Source organism: Diadema antillarum, unplaced genomic scaffold (genome assembly GCF_040938485.1).
Source record: "Diadema antillarum isolate AM-2024a unplaced genomic scaffold, OU_Dant_1.0 seq00001921_RagTag, whole genome shotgun sequence".
Taxonomy (NCBI): domain Eukaryota; kingdom Metazoa; phylum Echinodermata; class Echinoidea; order Diadematoida; family Diadematidae; genus Diadema; species Diadema antillarum.
This window is the reverse complement of record NW_027272584.1, coordinates 398,106-422,105: the sequence shown is the minus strand read 5'-3', so window position 1 is coordinate 422,105 and position 24,000 is coordinate 398,106.

Genomic DNA, 24,000 nt, shown 5'->3' with positions numbered 1-24,000 from the left:
ATGCATGTTTTGTTAACCTGTTTTGGGACCACGAAGGTCAAGGTATGGGTGATTTGGGCACTTCCCAAGGGCTTGCGTTTGAATGTCCAACTTTTTGACAATATAGATATTGTAAAGCAACGTCTCCTGTATTACCTGAATTGCATTTTACGAAAATAAAAGAGTATGTGCTAGACAGGCGGAAGAACTTTTCAGAGGCATGTACCCATGGAACATTTTTTTCGCTGTTGTATATACTGCATGTTTTTCATTGCCTTTAGGATTTCACCTTTTCATCTTATAGATATTGTAGAACAATAATTCTTCTATAACTTCCACTGAAATTTAATGGAAATGAAACGAAAAGGACGTTATAGAGGGTTATAGAGGGTGTATTCACGTGTATATACTGTGTTTTGTACCGGGCTGTGAGGGTATAGGGATAAATTCGGGTACCTCCCTCCGAGTCGCTTTGACTCATGTGCACCACTTTTTAAAGATATACTTTCATAGAAATAGTCTTTGCTAGACGGCCAAACGACTTTAAAAAAAAAAATCTTGTACGCTTAGAACAACGGAAATCGCGTTGGTTGATGCATGTTTTGCAAATGGCCGTGGGGATATGATCGATAGGGGTAACTTTGGTCACTACCCACAGAGTTTCCTTTGACTGTGCTATCTTCAATATCTCAAAACCCTCAAGGGTGCAAGAGCTGAATCATCCAGATTCGAATAAGCACCTCTCCAAATAGAGTTCATTAATTACAAAATTGGACAAGTTATAGATGTTGACAGTTGTTTATATTATTTGATTCTACGTAATTAATGGATAAGCTATCATTATCTTTCTGATAACAAACTATTATTCGCTTAAAATTATTCATGCTAGGTTTCTAATGCTGAAAAGTTTGTTTTGGTGAAGAGAAACTCAAATGTCACATTTGAACACTCTTGATATGCTCATATCGGGCACTTTGGTGCATTTGAATATTCCGTTGGCTCGGTACCCTTTGCATATTATGCAAATGAGGCCCAGATTATGTACATGGAATTGTTTGCATCGCACTAAGTGACATTGCAAACATATGTTTCAACACTTTCGGTGTTCCAATCTGAAACCTAGAGGCATAGTTTTCATGGAAACACTGTATTTTAATCATTATTGGAGCTAATTTGCATATTATGCAAATAAGGCCCAGAATATGTACATGGAAATGTTTGCATCGCACTAACTTACATTGCAAACATATGTTTCAACACTTTGGGTGTTCCAATCTGAAACCTAGAAGCATAGTTTTCATGGAAACACTGTATTTTTATCATTATTGGAGCTAATTTGCATACTATGCAAATGAGGCCCAGAATATGTACATAGACATGTTTGCATCGCACTAACTGACATTGAAAACATAAGTTTCAACACTTTCGGTGTTTCAATCTGAAACCTAGAAGCATAGTTTTCATGGAAACACTGTATTTTTATCATTATGGGAGCTAATTTGCATATTATGCAAATGAGGCCCAGATCATGTCCATGGAAATGTTTGCATCGCACTAGCTGACATTGTAAACATATGTTAAAATACTTTCGGTTTTCCAATCTGAAACCTAGAAGCATAGTTTTCATGGAAACACTGTATTTTTATCATTATGGAGCTAATTTGCATATTATGCAAATTTAGCCACTTTACCCCATTGGATTTCTTGGGACTTTTAGTATGGTGTTTAGGAGCCCATAACAAGTTGCACTGCAGTGGAATTCATACTGTTGCAATTAGTGGTGGGTGAAACCCTATTTTGACTGGACTACTAGATCATCGATCTGACGGGGAGAATAGTTTGCGGTAACACCACTCTCCGCCTGCACCCCACCAACGTCCAAGTTAATCCTCCCAGATGTACTTGATCCACAATCAATGCACTCCAACAACAATAGAACACCTGGATCACATCAACGACCGCAACGCAAGACCCCGCACTCATACAATCGACTCTCAGCCCGCTTGTGCCGATGATCTCCACCTATAGGCGTTTTCACATCAGCCCGATAAAAATCCAAGCTCGAGATATTTTTTAACTTCCCATGTCAGAAAATAGCGCGCTATTTCGAAACATCGGGCTGATGTGAAAACGCCTTATAGGTCCGCATCCTCTCGTGAATAATGCATTGGTCTTGTACTATTTGAAGACTCGGGGGTAAGAATATTAAAGCAAAGAATGCACGTAAAGACAAAAACCGAGATACTGGCTTCGACCTGTAGGTGACATATCGGTTCCTTTGCCTGCACTGAAAGCAGAAGTTCCACTTTAAGAACAAAAAATAATGTTGAGGTGATGACATTACCAGCTCACTTTTTTCATTTTTCATTTTCATTTCAACTGTAAGAATACGAGAACTATAGTCTGCGTATAGCTCAATGGTTAAAGGCGCTGTCTCTGGCGCCAGAGACGTAAGTTTGCACTGGTGCAGGTTCGAACCCCAGAGGATGAAGAAAACAGGGAAATTAGTTCACAATATCTTCCCTAATTTCTATCCTATTTTGCTCAGTTTTTCTTTGCTATATTAAACCTCCTATTCGCACGATTTTACGCGTTCTTATTAGATTGATAAACTGGTTGGGACGGAGTTTCCCCTTTAAGAGGCACTCTTTACATGTACTCATAGCACATAAATGATATAGATAAAAATGACATCTTTCAAAATGTTGAACATTGTATTTCAATATTTCTCTCTCACAACACATAACATGATATGCAGGTTAAGTGGACAAAATGTACATGACGTATTTCAATACTGCAGAGCGAACATGTTGAAACCAAGGAGGTTCAGAGAATGGAGTCACAACCGTCTTACATCCTTTGCTAGATGTTCGAAGTCGCCACTCGAAAATATTTGAAGAATGTGCCAAACTGGATCTGCAGCGCAGATAGGAAGACAATCTTGACTAGTGTCTCATTGCATAGTCACCAGAAACTTTAAACACTTTTTACATGATACAGCTCTGATTTATGACCTACACTTTTGCACAAATTTCTGGACGGGATTGACTTTTGTTTTATTTGCTTTAGTATTGGTTGAGGTGATGATTCAGCTTTTAACTTTTTGCGAGATACTGAGAAACCACTTCATGAAATGTTAAACCGAATACAATAACATTCTAAGAGGAATTCCAGTTTATTTAATGAAACTTGGTTTTGAAATGGCCGAGACATCGAAAAACAAAGTAAAACAAAGCGATCCTGATAAAAAGTGGGTCCCACCTTTTATTAGGATCACTTTTTTTTTTATTATCTCAGCCATTTCAAAACCAATTTTCATAAAAAAATCTTTGAATTCCTTTTAGAATTATGTGCTCTTTCATACATATTATTATGAGAAGTTTCTCATTATCACAAAAATCATCGTAAACATTATTGGAAACCTGAACCCCCACCTCAAGTGAGATTTCAATGTTTCTGTATAAAACAAGCAAACTATTTTTTTTTTAATAGCTAACATTATGTTAACGTTCTTGTGAGTCTTCAGATTGCTTTCAAGACGCCAGCATCGAACATCGATCTTCAAAGGCACAAAAAGCACCAGCGGCATGTGGGATTCTTTTGTACATAAATAGGAGACTGACAATAATATTAGAATGATTGCAGCCATATGGTAGTTCAATTCTCGAACCTCCTAGAGCCTTGATGAAGCTGAACACAGCGAAACGTCGCACATGACACGTGCTATCTTATACGCTTGCTAGGAGCTCTAGTCGATGATCTATTAGGTACATGTAGTATAATGCCGGGACAAACGCAACGATAGTTCGTCCCGTTCTCAAAAAGTAAACGATACTGTTAATCGTACATATCGTGTACGAACAGCGCCATCTCTAATGATTGGACACAATCAACATTATCTATATTTATTTGAATACAAATATGCAATGGTTATTTCTTATCACAATTCTATTTTCTTGAAAATTATTCAGCATTCAAAAATCTACACACAATAATTTGAATGACTGGTTTGATTATGACATCACCTGTAGATGTTAGTGCTGATGGATATCAAAAGATGAACTTTAAACACGGCTTTGAACGAGTGTGGTGTACAACTTCCGATCTCACAACTGACCGATTTTGAATCCGAAATAGTAGTAGTAATAATAACAATAATAAAAACGTATCTACGGTATTCTGAGGCTATTGTGATTTATGTCAGATCCAAACGTGGTCAGTCGTGCAATCGAGAATCGTATAAGTTACGACCTACGGTGGCTTACATTATCATTTGATTATAGTTTATTATGAACAAGGGTATAGATTTTGAAGACTTCCGTGGTAAAAGAAGGTACAATGCTTCCTTGGTTTCCACTGGGAGAGTCGCATCGATCGTAGTTTTCTGCTTCCTTCCGCAGAATCGATGGACAAGGTAAGAAATGCGCCCTCATGCGGCGTGATGTGATCGCGTAATTCACAGGCAAAACACACACATACACACACACACACACACACACACACACACACACACACACACACACACACACACACACACACACACACACACACACACACACACACACACACACACACACACACACACAACACACACACACACACACACACACACACACACACACACACACACACACGTAAGAAAAGAGATTAACTATTCTTCTCCAGAAGGCCTAGATGATGATCGATTCATTCCTTTTTTATACCAGCATACCTAATAGTAGAACGATTCCGATTGGATTTTTTGTTGTTTTTTCAGATGTGATCGAGCATGTCTCTTTTTTTTTTTTTTGATGTTATGGTTTGATTCATGTGCACTGTAAAGACTTCAACTTTGAGGTATACGCGAATTCTCAACAACACCAAAAAATACAAGTATGGTGATATAAAATAACTATTTCGACGTATGTTACCAGGGGGCCCACCTCCCTGATGTTACGGATATATTCCTGCCTGGAAACATTGTCACCTACACTGAATGAATAGCGGAAATAATCTTATAATGATCGGGACTAGAACCTGTGGGTGTTGTCGCAAAACATCAATTGTGGGGAAACCAAAACTTGTAGTGATACTCTGCCTCGTGGAGATCATATCAATCGCAGCTCGGTAGGCGAAAGCATTAACAACTTGCATTGGACAACGGGTGTGCGCGGAATTACTTCTACAAAATGTGTAACTTAGACATGACTATTTCTATCCATCCGCAATTCCACAGTGAAGTGAGATACACGCTGAAGGATAATCCTCACGAGTTCTTCCAGAAGACTCATGGGGCACGATGACGTACCGAAGCCAGTTGTTTTGGTACACATTAAAGGACAAGTCCACCTTCATATACATAAGGATTGAGAGAATGCAGCAATATTAGTAGAACACATCAGTGAAAGTTTGAGGAAAAATGGACAATCCGTTCAAAAGTTACGAATATTTTAAGTATCTGCGCAGTCACTGCTGGAAGAGAAGACTACTACAGTGTATGATGTCACATGCGTACAACTGCATAAGGAAAATAAAAAGAGAATTTCACAAAACGTTACTTTTTGAATAAAGTGCACAGTTCTTCGACTTGCTACTAACGTATGTTAAGGGTAATATTATTCCCCCTGCCTTCTGAAAGAGAGAAGTCGAGTGTTCTTTTGTTATGCTAGAAAAATGGAAATATGTTGAATTTTCTTTATTCTTTCTTTATATCGTTGTACTCATGTGACATCACAAGCTATAGAAGTCTTTTCATCCAGCCGTGACTGAGCAGAAACTTCAAAAATTCATAACTTTTTAACGGATTGTCCGATTTTGCTCAAACTCTCACTGATGTGTTCTACTAACTCAACCCACATGTCTATGAAGGTGAACTTGTCCTTTAAAGGCAAACCGCGGGATGATCGTGACCATTATATCTATTGACCATTCATGCGCGACATTGAGTGATTTCTGCCTCCCTTTGATTTCTTATTTATTACCTTTTGAGGGGCATACGCTCAAGGTGTATAAAAGATGGATCCAATCGTCTTTATTTTGTATAAAATTATCATGATTATCCGTCTATGCCTTATAGATGATATTTCTTTATCTTTCTCTCTGCAATATCTCAAAATACGACGGAAAATGTGAACTGCAAAGAAATATTGAGCAAAATAAAATCTCATTTACTTAAAGTACATTATTTATTCAAAAGTTCATAGAACGAAATTCTCCCACACCAGTCCCTAATGGATGGGTTTTTGATTCATTATATGAATTAGTCTTTGATTTTATGTGGAAAAGGAAAAAATGATAAAATTGAGATTTTTTTTTTAATAGATTACAAACATGGTGGGGTAAAATGACTTTTTTTAAAAAATAGTTAAATCACAGAGAGTTATGTGGGTCAAGAAACATTTTGATAAGAATGAAAATGTGAGATAGGAGCAATACTTCAATTGCATTAGTAGAATCATGGTAGAGAAGTAATATTTTCGTGTGGTTATTTACCTGTGCTGTTGAAAATGAAAGGGATGTAAAGAAACTGATTTTATCGCAGACCGGTAAATAATATAAGCAAGATAAGATCATAACAATGATTATGCCTGCAATTTCTGAAAGATAAAGAAGTACACTACTGGATTTTGATAGAATGAAAGGAAATTATGTGTTTGTTATCCAGGAGAAAGAGAACTTTTTTTTTTTTTTAAACGAGAATGTCAAGTTATATGAATACATGGAAATAACGAGAATCTCAAGTTATACTGGTACATGGAAATGCTACAAACTATCATCTCCTTCTGTTTGATTTGCTTTTAAAGTAATCCATGCCCTTATAGGGAAAAAAGAAGAAATATACTAGTATAAAATATTCATTCTATATTTCCTATCACATGATGATAATCTCTGAATTATGTAGGAGAATGTTAGATGATGCGGATTTAAGAAACTGTATTTGGGAATAAATTCTGTTCGGGATGAAGGAGTGCAGTAAGGAAATCATTCAATAATGTTAATCACATTATAATTTTAGTTTAAAACTTATTTCCATTAGCAGCGAACAGAAAAAAGCACACACAATGAAATGAACTATGAAATTTATGTATATTTTAGAAAATATGTTTATAGAGGAGATGAAATTAGCATCAAAGAGGGGAACTGTAACTATTTATTTTACTAAATGGGCAACTCTTGAAGAATAAACACCGATATGGCAGAGCCAGGAGCCACATACCTTCAGGAAGGGAGAGAGGATAGGATGGGAGGCGTAAAGAAAATGAAGGGAAGAGTGGGGATGGACTGTGGAGGCACTTCATGGTTTCAATAACCGGGTTGGAGAGACAAACGGGGCATCAATAGATTCCATTTCAGCGTTTTATTTACGATGTGTCAAGTGATCATTATTTTGTTATTTATTATTATTTCAAGAATAATTTGATTCACAAACAAACAAACAAAATATGTTGCCCGGTGATGGATATTTTCTACATTTTATGTTTCTAATACATTATGGTCTGTGATGTACAACCTAATTCGCGATCGATTATGAAACATTACGAGGTCATAACAACCACGTGGAGAGTATTCTTAGTTTGCAATTTTACCTTCTGATTCTCCTTGCAAATTACCATTTACCCCCCCCCCCCCAGAAAAAATGATAGGTAAAATGAAATGAAATAAAATGTTGCATTTGTCATCTTTCAGCGCGAAGTCACGATCGATTTATTCATATCTTAAAATCAATATTTTTGTTTTCGCTGAAAACACAGCGCATACCTCTTTGTTCAAGATCTTTTGATTCAATTCATTTGCCCTCTTATGATTTCAAAATAGGAACATACACGAAATTTCCACAACAATACACACACAGAGACACAAAGTTTGGTCATACATGTATGAAAAAAAAAAAATCCGTGGGATAGAATAATTATGTACAGGCCAATTTGCAATCGATTACAAAACATTTTGAGGTCGTGGCAACCACGCGGATAGTATTCTGAGAATGTCATTCTTTCGCCGTGCCTTCTCAGTCAAAAATATTCATTTTCATCCTTATCCCTCATTCATTGTGTTTTTACAGTGTTTTTTTCATATATTTTGTCGGTACGTTGTCCCTTTCTAAATGACCAACAGGCGCCAATTGAAATCCTGCGTAGCTACACAGCGCGGCTATTACGAAAACAGTGTTGTTTTGCACACTTGCGAGGCATCTCTGATCACTCTCGATCCGGTAGGAAGCGCATCATGTACATTGAAGGAGACCCCCGGATGATTTTCAGACCTTTGTATTTGAACATCTTTCCCTTTTTACCACTTCCTTTTAATTCAGTCAACGCCATATTCAGTCGTTCCCCCCCCCAAAAAAAAAAAAAAACAAACAAAACAAAACAAAACCACTATATATTTTGTCTTTTCAACTTTCTCATATCCAACGAAAACACCCCATAAATGTTATAATACAACATTGTGTAACTATCAAGAACAAGATCACATCGGTTATCTTTTATCAATTTTCTCTATCAATAGATTTTTAATAAATGTATTAGTCCAATAATGTTTGAATGTTAATTTTCCAAACGGGTGCCTCACAACAACGGGTTCCTCTTCAGGTTGATGTGAGCAAAATCATGATCGATTCATTCATACTATCTTTATGATTTATTAATTTATTTGTTCATTAATTTTTAGTGTTTCGGGCTTTTTTTTCGCTAACTGAATCAACCGTACTTTATTTATTGATATCGTAAATCAAATCATTTGCATACCTGAGATTTAAAACTTAAGATTTAATTTTCAGCAACACAAAGAAGATAGATTCATAATAAAAAATAACCATTTTCTATTTATATTTTAAATATTATATAAAATCTTGTCATCGTTCTACAAGATTAGTAAGTTTAACGTGATTGACTGCTCTTGCGCGCACTGCAAGAGTAGTCAATAGTTTTTGTGGTCGGGATAAAGCAAAATGTGCTTATCCCGATTAATCAAAAAACAGTACACTAGAAATAAAAAAAAAAACCATTTCTCATTTTAGATTTTGATCCACAATCACAGGGTGAAAACTATGCATCAGATATAAAACCCTCACTGATTTGAGTAATAGCTGAGAAGTGTGCAATTTTGATGAAGGTGATGTGAATATGAGAGCATAATCAGTTTCATTAAATCTATAGTTATTTCTTAAATTAAGTTCCAGATATTGGTCGAATTTGAACCTTCTCTACAAAATTAAAGTTTACACAAGAACCAATGATATGTTTGTGAGTGTGTACTTACAATGACCCTGAACAGTAAACATGAATACCTGTCCACGAATACCACCTTTTCAGAGCTCTGCTGACTAGGCTTCTGGACTCTTGCTCCAAGGCACCTGGATGCTTTATTAATAATTCATGATGGATTACCATTGGCACCAAAGAAAATAGAAGCTACGCTAAGAGGGCTTCCTCTCGCGATTTCGCGGAGTACGCTCATGGGCGAAAAACTGACGCCATTAGCTGAATGACAGATAGAGGGCGTATTTTACGTGATCATAACCCTGAGTTTATAGTATTGGTGCTTGTCTGCCTTTCATTTCGCCCTTGCCTTTTTAGGGGGCATACAGGGGAAAAAATGTTATCAGGACTTCGTTTTGTCATAGAGAAATATCATTCCTGTCTAACCATGAAATTCAATTGAAGAAATGTAATTTATTTTCCAATATGCTGTCCCACAAAGTTTGAGCTAAAGTAGCCTGAGAGAGAAAGAGATGGATGACAGCGATTGTCAGCTCAAATACAATCTTTGAAGAATTACAGATTGAACATTAAGGAAATTTCTTCAATTTTTTTTATAGTATCGACAGAAAATATGAAGAGTTTGTTCGCAAAAACCGATAAGTCCATTTTTGAAGATTTTGAAGTACGGTCTTTGTCATAAAGTACAAAATAATACCTTTTAAATGATATATATTGGTCACTACATTATAAAGGTACATTTTTGAAGTTATGGTCAAAAGAAGCAAAAAGTCTCTTATTATTCTCTTTATTTTTTCTTGGCCTTTAATCGCAAATATCTCCATTTGGCAAATATGGACTTATCGGTTTTTGCGAACAAACTCTTCATATACTTCTCCTGATATTTTGAGGCCTGAAACGTATTTCTCCAGCTTTGTTTTTCCTTGAAATGAAGAAAATGAAAGGAAGGTAGGGTTTTCTCCAGCTTTGTTACTAAAATGGCCGCCGTTGGGCTCCATGCGGGGCGCGCGGGACTACATGACATACTACACCCGTTTGCGTGCGAAATCGCGAGAGTATACCCTCTTAGCGTAGCTTCTATACTCTTTGATTGGCACTGCTAGTCTGAATTCATGGTAAAAGGTAAAATGCATGCACATGAAAAAATAAAAAAGCACACGTTTTCATGTGCTTGCATACACTACATTTCAGGATGAATAAAGACTAGCAGTGATAGTGGAATTTGTAAATTTCTTATGAATGTATAATAGAGCATTCCAATTCTGGTCATTGTTCAGGTCCATTTCAGGATGTTAACCACACACTCCCATACACACGTTGTTGGCCCTTGAGCAAAATCAAAATTATGTGCAGAGGGTTTAAAACAGAGCAAAATCTGAAGGCTAACTTAAAAATAATTCTTGAACCTATTAAAACCGATTTATGCTATCAATATTAATTACCTCCAACACAACATACAATATTAAGCTATTACTCATATCAATGTAATTGCTATCTGATATGTATTTTTTTTTTTACCATTAAGGATCAAAAGTGGATATTTTTTGCAACACGTAGTAGGAGGGATAAGAGGGCGTACTCTCGCAATATTGCACGAAAACGCAGTAGTCCAATAGAGCCCATTGTCTTTCTAAAAAGTCGCAAGCAATAATTGTGTAATACGTTGGCCTGAGGAGCGAAAACTGCTTTCCTTTTAATATCTACATTTAAAAGGGATCGTATGATTATAGTTTTGGTTGGCACGTAATGTCGGGTTTCTAACAATTTGGTGAGATATTGAGAAACCTCTTATAAAACATGAAAGAGCATGGAATTCCATGAGGAATCAAACTTTAATTTCTAATTTGATGAAAATTGGTTTTGAAATGGCCGAGATATCCAAAACAGAGCAATTCTAATAGAGTTAGTGTGGAAGACACATGTTATTACGATTGCTTTATTTTACTTTGTTTTTGGATGTTTCAGTCATACTAAAACCGATTTTCATCATGAACTTGACTTCCTCTTAAATTGGAATGCGCGCTGTACTATGTCATAAGACTTAGTGTTTTCTTGGTAACTCGCGAAATCTATACTAAAAGCCTAATTCTCATCTCCACCAATACTGCACCATCCATGGGGGCAGACAGAGGTATAACTGTGTTTCAAACCTCAGACTACGGGAGTTTTCGCAAGCTCGACGCAGCCGGTAGTTAAGAGTGCCGTGTGCAAAATTCGCTTCTGCGCATGATCAAATCCGGGAAACGTCCCGTCCTGGGGAAGTTGAGTGCAAGTTGAGTGCGGTGCTTGGCCGAAATAGTGTTCGATCCCGATGCTGGGCAGAGGTAGTCAGCCAGCCAGCCAACGGACCAGCCAACCAGCAATCTTGTCCCCACGCCTCCAGTCTAACAGGAAAGCGAAACTGCTTAGATATGGGGACGGGAGTACCGCGTATAATTCTCGGTCTTCCTATCGTGTAGCAAAAACTCCCCAATGTCATCCAGAAGTATCTTTTCTGTAAAATATGACTTTTCAATCTATAGTACCAAAGTTTGTATTGGAGCTGACAAACTCCGTCTCTGTTCTTTGTCTATTAGTGTTGTTTGTAAAAATCAGATAGCTAGAGACGCATTTTTTTTTCTCTCTCTCTTTGGAGGGAGCTGTGAGGTAGAACTTCTCTGTATACATACTCTAAAACTGAAGCTTGATACACCTGTCATCTAAACACTAAAAGAGAGAAAGAAAAAAAAAACTGGCCAAGAGATTATTGTGTTATGAACCGACAATAATATTTTGATATCCGTGATTTTAGTCAAGGTAATGCTTTACGCTTCAAGCCGTGTCATGGCGCCTTTCCTAATTTGTCGATCGATTCTGCAGGAGGACGCTCCACACGTAGATCGATACGACTCTCCTTTTTTTTTTGTTTTAAAGAATATTTTATTCTTCATCAATGGGAAACATAATATACAAACAAATTTATACAAAATTCTCTGGACTAATTTCATAATCCTTTACATCAATGAATACAAAATTTATACCAAACTTTACATCAGTTCCATCAGTTCCTGCCAGTGCAGACGATTCTCCATCGAGAAAGTCTTATCGATCGATCTATTTAGTTCGTATTAATGAAATAAAAAAATATTTTAGAGGCAAGATTTGAGGAAAAGAAATTAGCATCAATGAAGGGAACTTTAACCATTCATTTCAGTAAATGGGAAAATTTGAAAGTAAGTATGGAAGTACCAGGAGCCAGATGTCCACGGGGAAGGGGGAAGGGTAGTTTGGGGGGGGGGGGGTGGGGGTTGATTACAGGGAATAATGTACGATTCCTTTTGGGTGTGTGGAAAAATTGATGACGTGTTAAGTATTATTCTCTTTTTCTATATATATGAATGTACTGTCATGGTGAAAGTCCCACTCGATTCGATTTTATCGAATGTTAGTATTAAGCATTGTATGTTGTTTTCTTTTTCTGGTGCCTTGTGTATTCTTGACAGTGTACTGTTTCTGCTGAAAGTACAGCTTGGTTTTGATTTCATTAAAATTGTGTTATGCTAAATCGTGGATTTTGTGATACATGTGATTTGAGTTGTTATGAAATTGTTTTGAATATGGAATCAATAAAAGATTATGGAAAAAAATAACCATGATCAAATGATAAAAGAAGGGATAGAAACAATCGTTCAAGGCTTAATTTCATATTTATTTACAAGTTACATCTACAGGGTTATATCATAACTTGACCAATCATTATGGCGTTCAGAGACGTCATTGAAAAAAAAAGGAAAAAAAAAAAGAGGAAAATTGTAATCGATTCCGCCTAAACGCCAAAATCATGATCGACTCATCCAATTTTTTAATGCAATTCGAATGATTTTGTTTGTTTGTTTTTTGTTTTTGGTGAAGAGATCGCGCATATCCGTCTGCACTAACCTTTGATTCAATTCATTTGAACTTATGAGACTTCATTAAGGCTTACGCATACCTCCCAATAACAACCAGAAAAAAAAAGAATGGTATTACAAAATAACCATTTTAAACTTGCGTTTCTAATACTTTATATCCAATCGATATTCGCTGAGACACTGATACATACGCTAAATTGCGTGCACGTACTGCTATTGCGCGCTCTGCAAGAGCAGTCGAAGTTTTTGGGATTGGGATAAATGCGTTTGTCCCACAGTGAATATACCAAAGGCAGTAGAGGGGATTAGTGAGGGAGAGTACTGAATTGTTGATAAGACCCCTACCAGCTAGAAACCTTCCATCCGCGCGCTAGCGCTATTTACATAGCGTCATAATTCTTTTTATAGTTTCAAAATATGATATATAATTTTTAAAAGATCAAACGTTAACAAAATGTCAGATTTATTTTCACGATGTTTTTGTTATAATATATTTGTAATGCAAGATTTTGTTGATCCATATCAATAATTTATTCCATATTTCAGCAGTTATTGCAGATCGAGTGTAATACTGGTACTTTCAGCAGTTATTGCAGATCGAGTGCAATACTGGTACTTTGGCATTGTACAAAGATTAGAAATTTGACACAACGGCATTTCCAAGACTTATTTTGTAATATTTTGTAATAATTAAGGAAGAAATGTCATACAGCAAGCCAGCAATAAATGAATGTTCAAATTGTACACTGCAAAAAATCCGGTGTTAAATATGAAACACCGAGCTGATGTTAAATTTCCGGTGCTCATTCATGGTGTTAGATTGACACCTCCGGGTGTCATTTCAAAATTTGAAATTGTTTTTTGAATAGTTTCTTAGTTACTGCACTTCTTGTTAATTTTGAATCTCAACAAGACGATAAAGAATTTTCCGATAAAGTATTACTTGATTTTTGAAAAAATGTGTTAACACATTTACACCACAGTAACACCAGTTGGTGTGGTCCCCTATTGGAGCTGGACGGGTGTTATACCATTGAAATTAACACCACCAACATCAAATCAACACCATGCGGTGTCATTATTGAATCAAGTCTAGCGCAGTGTCAAAATATCACCAGCCACAGTGTCAAATTAACACCACGAAGTGCCAGGCGAACACTTTTTAACACCGTCACAATACGTTTTCAACACCTGTGGGTGTGGTCCTCTATTGACGTTTGATCGGTGTTAGATTTAACACCCATGGTGTTAAATCTAACACCGATGTTTTTACAGTGTAATGAAGCATGGATGATACATTCGAATTAGGGTATTGTTTAGAACAAAAATTGACTAAAAATTCTGCTTATATTTCCAGTTTAAGAAAATGAATTATTACTCATGCAATTAATTATTACTCATGCAGAATGATGGGCCATGAAGAGAGTTGGATGATGATAAGCAAATAGATCTATTCAGACGATAACAGGCGATGCTGATGTATCGATAATTGTGGGCTAGCTAATCATTCCTGTATAATAACGTTTCAATTGTTATTTCGGCATTCCCCTGAACTCTAAGTTGTGGCATAATGACCATACACTGTATCTTTTATGTAATTTTGCAATGTGCAGTATGTATCTGTGTGTTATTTTATGTATTCGTGTTGCTATGGAAGACCACTGTTTATTGGTGAATGGGCTACCCTGACAAAAGATTGGAAATAAATAGATAGATGGATAAATAAATAAATAGATAAATGAATGAATGAATAAGTAAATAAATGAATAAATAAATAAATGAATTTTGCGATGTGCATGAATATGTGCCACTAGAACTTGCTAACTGAATCACGAAAAAGACTACTGAGTATCACATATACAGTAGTAAATACTAGGAGTCCCACTGCATGGGTGTTTGGATCAAAACATCTCTCAGTCACGTGTTCCAAATCAAACAATCCCATTGGTCAAGCATATACAAGTACATGTGAGATATAATACGTAATAAGAAGAGAAATACTAGTAGGCTATGTACATACTAGATTTTATCATGCAGCATGTGTGTGAGATGACAAGCTGGTCATTTGTGTGCTATATGATATACACGTACATGTATTATTAATAGAGCCATTGAAGAGGACGGTCCAATGATATTAGTGGTGTAATAAGAGTTAAATATCTACGAATATACAACAGTGAAAATTTCATAAAAGTCGGACGCGAAAATGCGAAAGTAATGAAATTTTGAAGTTTTCCAAATTCTCCAGAGCAGTTCTCATACAGTTGATATAAATATGTAAATGAGTGAGTGTGAGGCTTAGGCCCTATATTTTTATTATTATTATTGTTGATTGTGATTGTATGAAAAATAGAAGAAATGATGCAAATTCACTGTTTCTGTTATTGACGTGTAAAACATGTTGTTATGCCTTTAACAATATTAAAATAGCGATCAGTTGAATCGGGATTTGAAACTAACTAGTGCGATTTGTGAATTGAAAACGGAAATTTCAAATCTTATATACAAAATATCTGGCAAGATGTGAGGGGATTATAATATCATTACTCCATTGATTACTTATTATTTTCTGTTCTGTCTCCTGAAAAATTAGCGAAACTTAAAAAACAAATGTCATAACTTCTTTACTTTTACTTCAGCCGATTTTCATCACATTGTCTTTGCCACACTTTTTTTTTCTCAGATAATTAACTTTAGATTCTCCTGGACATTCCTTTTAAAGTAATGTTATTTTTTCGTTGAGGTAAGAATTCAGTTTGAACTTTTTGATAGATAAAGACCGCTTATCATGAAGTACGGATGAGAATACAATTCTATACAGGGAATCAAAGGTTTATGTCATTAAAATCAATTTTGCAGTGGTTGAGGACGTGCATCAAAAAAGAAAGAGGCTCTTATAAAAGGTGGGACCCACCTATTTACTCGGAGAGCTTAGTTCTTTTTTTTTTTATTGGGGGGGGGGGGGTGGTATCTCAGCCATTTCAAAACCGACTTTCTTCAAATTAACTTTCAACTCTTCGTAGACTGACACGTACCCTCTTTTTATTTGCTTACCATTAGGGAGTAGTGATTAATGATTTATCACATTTGATGCAGTGCGTAGTTCAGTTGTATCACGAAGCATCCTACCATAATTATGATAATCAAATTTCGTTATGACAAGTGAGATGAAATCTCTTCAGATCAAATTACATTCGAAGATGTCTACTCGGAATTGCTGAAGAGTAATAATTGATAATTTATGGGTTAAATAAAAAAAGGAGAGAGAGATTCATAATTATTTGCGTGATTCTTTTTCTTTCTCAAAAGATGCAGTATCTATCTGAAGTTAACCCAGAAGTAGTACCTTAGTTCCCTTTGAGGAATTTTTATTTAAGATTACTGCACGGAATATAGATTATATTCTCTAATTACCATTTACACTAGCTTAAGAACAAAACTTATAGCACTTTATGTTCTTGTTAATTAATAAATGAATTGAAATGAAAAAAAAAATGTAATGGGGAAGAGACTTTAGGCCTATGTGTACACATTTTTATACATGTTGCTTTTGTAGAAAGGTATGTACATGCATGCTAGCCTGACAACATTAAACTGCACATTACTTGAATATGAGACCATTCTGAAGCAAATAATTTTCACACAACAATAGATACATAATGTACTCTTAAATGTATCCCACAAGGATTGGAACAATCATCCTCCAGCATTTCCACTGATTCTCACTGATCAGTTACTAGCCATCCTTGGGGCCTTTAATGAACATTGACATAACGATATATCATTGTGCAATATGAATCAAGGTGTTTCTTCTTCTTTTAACATGTCAGTGCGAGTATAAATCATACAATATCGCTTTCTATGATTTTATTAGGGAACCCCTCCCCCCCCCCTCCAAAAAAAAGAAAAAAGAAATAACGTTACTTAAGTAACCTCAGAGGTAACAGAATGGTATTAGTACAATCGATCATAATATCGTATTTTAAAAAAATCGACAATAAAAGGAGGCCATGATCGATTCATTAACATTCTTGTCTTTCAAAATAATTTGACGATTCTCACTGCAATTTTTTTGAGGGGGGGGGGCAGAGGAAGAGCCAAACAGATTGTACATTTTTTTTTTTATTCTATAACACCAGAGATTCATGGGAATTTTTAAAATCACAATAAAAGGAAAATAAAATGGTGATGTAAAATAACCGTTCTGTAGTTGTAATTTAAACTTATATAATACAAAATTTGCTCAACGTTGGCGGCAGCAAATGCTATTCCTACATGCACAATGTATGGATAGTTTTTAACAAAATTTTGGGGTGGGACATGCTCAGAAAAGTAATGTTCCCAAATACAATCGTGTCGCTATCTTTTGGACATCTCCTATGTCACCGGAGAGTGATCCCACCTTCACATGCCCGCTTCCAAAAATGCCAGGCGATCCCATGTTATCATGCAAGGAAATATCAAACAGTGATATCTTTACCTCTGGAAGCAGTGCGGTGATTGAACAAGTGTTTCTGTCATCACACTTGATGTGCGATATGTGCAGGCTAGGTTGTATCACAAAACATCCCACCATAATATACAAATTTTACAATGAAGTCTAAAATTGAAAAAGATCATTACTTTTCTGAATAAACCACACCTGTATAGACTGATTATTCTTGAAGCAAGTTTCTCGTTACAATTCACATTTTGTATGATTAACAACATTTAATATCGATGATTTATTGTTTCTATACTATCTCACTCTTCAGAACTATTTTGAAGCACTAATACCTGGGTATCTGTTTCATCTCTCAAATGGCAGAGACTCCAACTCTCCCGTTTTCGACGGGAGATCTCCCGCCGAAAACCCATTTTTGCAAAATCTCCCGTTCTCCCGTTTGAGATTTAATTTCTCCCGCCCTGTCTCTGTGTCTCCCGTTGGAAAGGATTTCTTACTTATTGCTATTGTATGTTGAAAAAATAAGCCTTAGATAGCACCAGAGAGCATCTAGAACCCTAGGAACTTCGCGCTTCGCACACATCAACTTGGAGTCTCCCGTTTGCTAGGGGTTTCAGGCGGGAGAATCTCCAGATCAGAAGGTGCTTTGGGTTGGAGTCTCTGAAATGGTACATAATGCATTTAACTTCCTTTATAATCTGGGTGGTGTAGTGTGGCTCTTGATTGAGTTAGATAAAAGATAAGATGATAATGCAATTAAACGATAAATGGGAGAAAAAAAAATCTCTTTACAAAAGATTACATCCAAAGATGTATAATAGGAATTAGTGAAGGAAATGGGTGAAATAGGTAATGATTCATCGGTGAAACAAGAAAAAAAAAGGGAGGGGGAATTAATATTTTCGTGATTTTCCTCAAAGGGTAAAAGATATACATGTACATGTCACTTTTGTAGGAAGTATGGGAGAGCAGTAGGGCCGACCTTGTTTAATCCTTTAAATTTACAAAATTCAAGGTAGGGAGAAACTCAGATTGAGATTGATGTTGATAATGTTCATTTACAAGGTGAAAGGCAATTTTGTAATCTTAATTTCATTTGATTTCTAATTTTAGTTGCAGATTTGAATGGTGTTACTTACCAGGTAAAAGGTAAGCTCAATTGCCTCATTTTGTACAGACTTGGGGAAAAAAAACCCATTTATTCTTTTTCCGGAGCGAATATTTTTTTTCCCAACAATGCCACATACCTACGGCAGGTAATAAGGGGAAAAATATACTATGCAAACATTTTGCAATAAAGCCTAAAAAATCTAAGGAGCTAACACTATTTTTCTCAATAAACCATAACTAGAGACGGTTCATTCTAGAAACAATTTTATTGTAACTGTTGTTCACATTTTGTGTATTCAACAATACTTTGATAACATTGATTATACTGACAACATCTTAATATTGGTTGTTTCTATCCCTTTCTCACGTGTTACATTTATTTCGAAGCACTCGGATAACTAATGCTGGGTTTTGTGTCATCTTCAAAAGGGTAAATACTAGTAATACCTTTAACTTCTAACTATTCTTTCATCTGGGTGGTGATGTAGTGTTGAAATATGCACATTATTCCTCTTGACTGAAATACGCGCGGAAGTGGTTATTAGAATGACAGGAATAAAGACTAGGCCCCATTAACTTATTTGGTGAGAGAATTAACTTTTATACGCAATATAAATCATTTTATCGCAAAATGGATAAGGCACCATTAAGAAAAAATTTCGCTGTAAAGTATAAGACCAACAGCAGTTGTGAAGTGCTATACTTACCAGATATTCAATAATTCAAGACAAGAACTGATAACCAGTCAGCCGTCCGTATATAAGTTGTTCGTAACTTTACAAACAACTTTATGGAATAGGGCCCAGGTGGTGTATATGACGAGTCCCATCATGCCACAAATGACGTTTAAAAAAAACAAAAAAAAAACAATAGAAATAAAAGGATTGATTCATTTATATCAATTTTTGTTAATAAATCAATTCAATCATAATAATTTTTGTTTGTCCATAATCGTTTATTGATTCCATATTCAAAACAATTTCATAACAAATCAAATCACATGTATTACAAAATCTACGATTCAGAGTAACACAATCATATAGTGAAACCAAGCCAAGCTGTATTTTTCAGCAGAAACAGTACATTCGTAAAGAATATGCGATGCACCGAAAAAAAAAACCCAACAACATACACTGCTTAATTACTTACTTTCGTTAAAATCAAATCGAGCTGTACTTTCAGCATGACAGTACATTCATAAAAAGAGAATACTTGACATCAATCTTATAAGACACACCAACGTGGAATCGATATTCCCTTTAATCACCCCCCATGATTACAAACCAATACCCCCATCAAAACCATTCTTCCTATACATTGTACCTCCTCCCTTCCCAACTACCCTTCTCCTTCCTTCCCCTTCCCCGTGGACATCTGGCTCCGGGTCCTTCCATACCTATCTTTATACTTTCAAATTTCCCCATTTACTGAAATAAATGGATAAAGTTCCCCTCATTGATACTAATTTCTTTTCCTCAAATCTATCCTCTAAAATATATCTTTTTATTTCATTACATGTAGGCGGCTTTCCATATTCTCTATCAATTCAAGGAAACGATCGATTTATTTACTTTCATTAAACACAAAACTTTTAATCAATGAATCTTATTCTTTGCAGAGGAAAACGTGACTGTTTTTCTTTTTTTAAAACAAAATTCGTTAGCTTACGAAATACAGAATTTTACACTTCCAGATACTTGTATAATCTAAACACAACCTTAGGAGTAGTTTGTTGATAGAAATTATCCACAGCATTGCCATGATTTGAATTATCATAGCACTTTATGGTACAATTAGTTATGAATTAACTAAGTGTAGCGCTGTGCATTCGCGCGTCTTCAGCTTGATCAGGACAAATTACCCACGAATTTCTCTCGGAGAATTTCTTGTGAGTTAATAGTCACGCATCAGCTTAAAGAAATCGTATAGTTGTGGATAAGACCTAATTTCAGGTTTTTAACATTTTTGGTGAGATAATGAGAAACTTCTAATGAAATATGAAAGAACATGTAATTCTATGAGGAATTCAACGTTTATTTGATAAAAATTGGTTTTGAAATGGCTGAGATATCAGAGAGAGAGAGAGAGAGAGATTTTAATAAAGTGCGGGACCCACACTTTATTACGATAGATTTGTTTTTGGATGTTTCAGTCATTCCAAACCCGATTTTCATCAAATAAACTTTGAATTCCTCTAAAATGGTATGCTCTGTACTATATCATAAGTGTTTTCTTGGTATCTCCCAAAAAGTTAAAAGCCCAATTCTCATCTCCACCAATACTGTATCATCCCTTTAAAATGCCCAACACCTCCTGGCCACCATATCACTTCACTCCTATTTCAACCTTGCCCGTGATTTTCTCTACGCCTTCCTCCTAGTCCTGGGGGGTGTTTTATAAAGCTGTTCGTAAAGTTACGAACGACTTACGAGCGACTGGTGATCAGTTCTGATGTGCTATACTTATCAGAATTTCCATAAGTCAGCACAAGAACTGATCACCAGTCGCTTGTAAGTCGTTCGTAACTTTACGAACAGCTTCATGAAACACCCCCCTGATACTGGACGATTTTAATCGTCCGCATTCCCCACTAACACACGCATACACATGTATGCATGCACCCACACAATGCGCCCAACCGCTGATTGCGACACTCCACCAATTGGTACTCCCGTGAGGGATGAATTGTGTAATACAGTGTACACACCACAGAGATGTATACTAGTAATATACTAGAGCGCGGACTGCGTGTGGCGCGTACGCAGTGCTCGTGTGCCGAGATGAAGAGGCCGCGCGCCATCTTTGTCCGGGCAAAAACAAGCATCGGTCCGGGCAGCGCAGTAGTGGTGGACACGTGAACACGTATACAACAAGCGCTCAAACACGTATTGCCTTTCAGCAAAAAGATGAGGGGGTCGGAGATGAGAGAAGGAAACAACTCAAAAATTTAAGTTGCTAGCAATCTCTTATTGTGAGTGGTAAAGAAAATGAAAATATAAAAAAATTACTTTATTCTCAACGAGGTAATACTTTCAAGCCGACCAACACGACCATGGTCCATGCAATACAAAGGGTTCTCTTGGTCTCTAGACTGCCGGATGCCCCTTGTGATACAGTATACTGCGTCAATTTTTGCATTTTTTTTTTTTGCAGTTATTTTTTTTTTCTGTATGAGGGGACTGCATTCTATAGTCCTATCTGTGTATACGAGTGTTTTATTGTATTTCTTTTTTTTTTCTGGTGGTGGTGGAAATGAAATAAATCATTTTTATAAGTACGTGTAGGCATATTGGTTCCATGACATATTGATGTTCAAGCTCGAAATGCTAATGTTGAAGCTTACATAAACCCTAACCCAAATCATAACACCCACGGTGACCCTAATCCTAATCCTCACCCTGCCTTTCTTAAAAGAACCAAAAGCCCAATCAGACCCATGATGGTAATTCTACTTTCAGAAAGATATCAATGCCGGAGCATATGTCCTGTCACCAGGCATATACGTATTCTGAGCTTTTCTCACACTATCTTAGTGAAATTAACTGCTGGTATAGCAAAGGGTGGAGGAACGATTTTTTTTTTTTGTGGGGGGGGGGGGGGCTCAATGGCCAAATAGGGCACTTAGAAATGAGCACTTTTTTAACTTAAAAAGGGGAGGTTTTTTTTTTTTAAATGGGGCAAATGCCCCCTCCCCCGTTCCGCCGACCTTGCATATAGTTATGTACTGTATTAGCTATCTATATTATAGTAGCAATAGATCGAGAATAGCTGAGGGAGGGCGGAGTGCCCCTGACGAATTTTGCAAGACCTTTTCTTTTCTTTTTCCTTCTTTTTTTTTGCCTTGAATCAATCTGTTTAACACACACTATAAATGTAATTTTAGTTACTTGTGAAAGGAATCTCCGCTCCCCTTCTTTTCTCCTGTTTCTACATCCAAAAGCAGCACATGAACCAGGCATTTTGCAACATAGATCTATGCCACTTTAAGTAGAATTTGCGAATTTAAGAACATTTTTCGATTTCCAAACTCCGATGGAGACCTTGGCATAGATGCCAGCCTACTGCCGTTGCATCCCGTCGTCGATCTCCCTGAATGCTCCGTAGCGCTACACGTTATCGGTACGGTCGCCAGTCGAAATTTGCCCGGACCAAAATGGCGAACGCCTCCTTCTATCGGTCACAGGGATTTTACGGAGTCCGCCCTCTAGTGTTCTTAGTATACATCTCTATGGTACACACAGACACCATCAACGTCCGTACGTCCGTACGTACTCGGGTACACTGCTTTATGTCCAGGAAGTGGACTACCAGGGAGGTGCTCTTCCACCTCCCTGGGACTACCTTACTCCCTGCTGAGGATACGCACTGGCTCAGGGAACTTCCATACCTTATAAATATTTATAAGTTTCCCTCATTGATGGTAAAGAGAAAAAAAAAAACGGGTAAAAAAAGGGGGGGGGGGTAAAATTCATGATCGATTCCTCTACTTTCAAAACTAGGTTGCGATCGAGTTATTCACTATTTTAAAGCGATTAACTCTCATTCTTTGAGGTAAAAAATCGTTATTGCTTTTGCATTACATTTTTTTTAATTATTTGAATTATTAAGCACATTAAAGATTATAAACTTTTGAATACCTATGAATTCTGAACACCATGTGGAAAATACAATGGTGATAGAAAATAACCACTCCATAAATTGTAATTTAAAATGATAACTCCTTATCAACACCCCAGTACTGCATAATGTAAAAACAAGTGTCCGGCGATGCGCTCGCGCCGTGAGCGTACCGTCATGATTTTTGTGATCGGGATAAGCGATCGTAACCCGTTTATCCCGAAAGGTTACTATGAATTTATAGTTATATATCAACAAGTGGTGCACAAGCTTCGGTGGGACCTGTGGTTATGATGACACTTATTCCTGATATATCATGGACAATTACTTGGACGGGAGGCCGAGCTCATTTGCAGGAGAGTTGAGATAAAAGAAATAATAAATTATAAAATCAAACGTAAATCACAGATTCCTTGATTCTGATTGCTTGTTTAATGATTTAGATTTCTAACTAAACTATACTTATTAACTTATTAGTTAATTCTAGTTTGTTAGGTAAGGTAGCTGGTAAGTGAATTACTTATTTGTTTTGTTTCAGTAGGGTAGCTCCGTCAGTTGGTGAAAAAAAAGCTTGTTTTTTCGAAGGCCCAACACATACATCACAAATTACACGGTAAAAGACACAAAAACAATGAAAAAGAAAGAAATTGCATTTTTCATCATACAGTTAAGGTTTGCTTACACTACCATGGCCACATTGTTGAGTGCTGGGCATTGCTGAAATAGAAAATACATAAATTATCTTATTTATAACATTGCA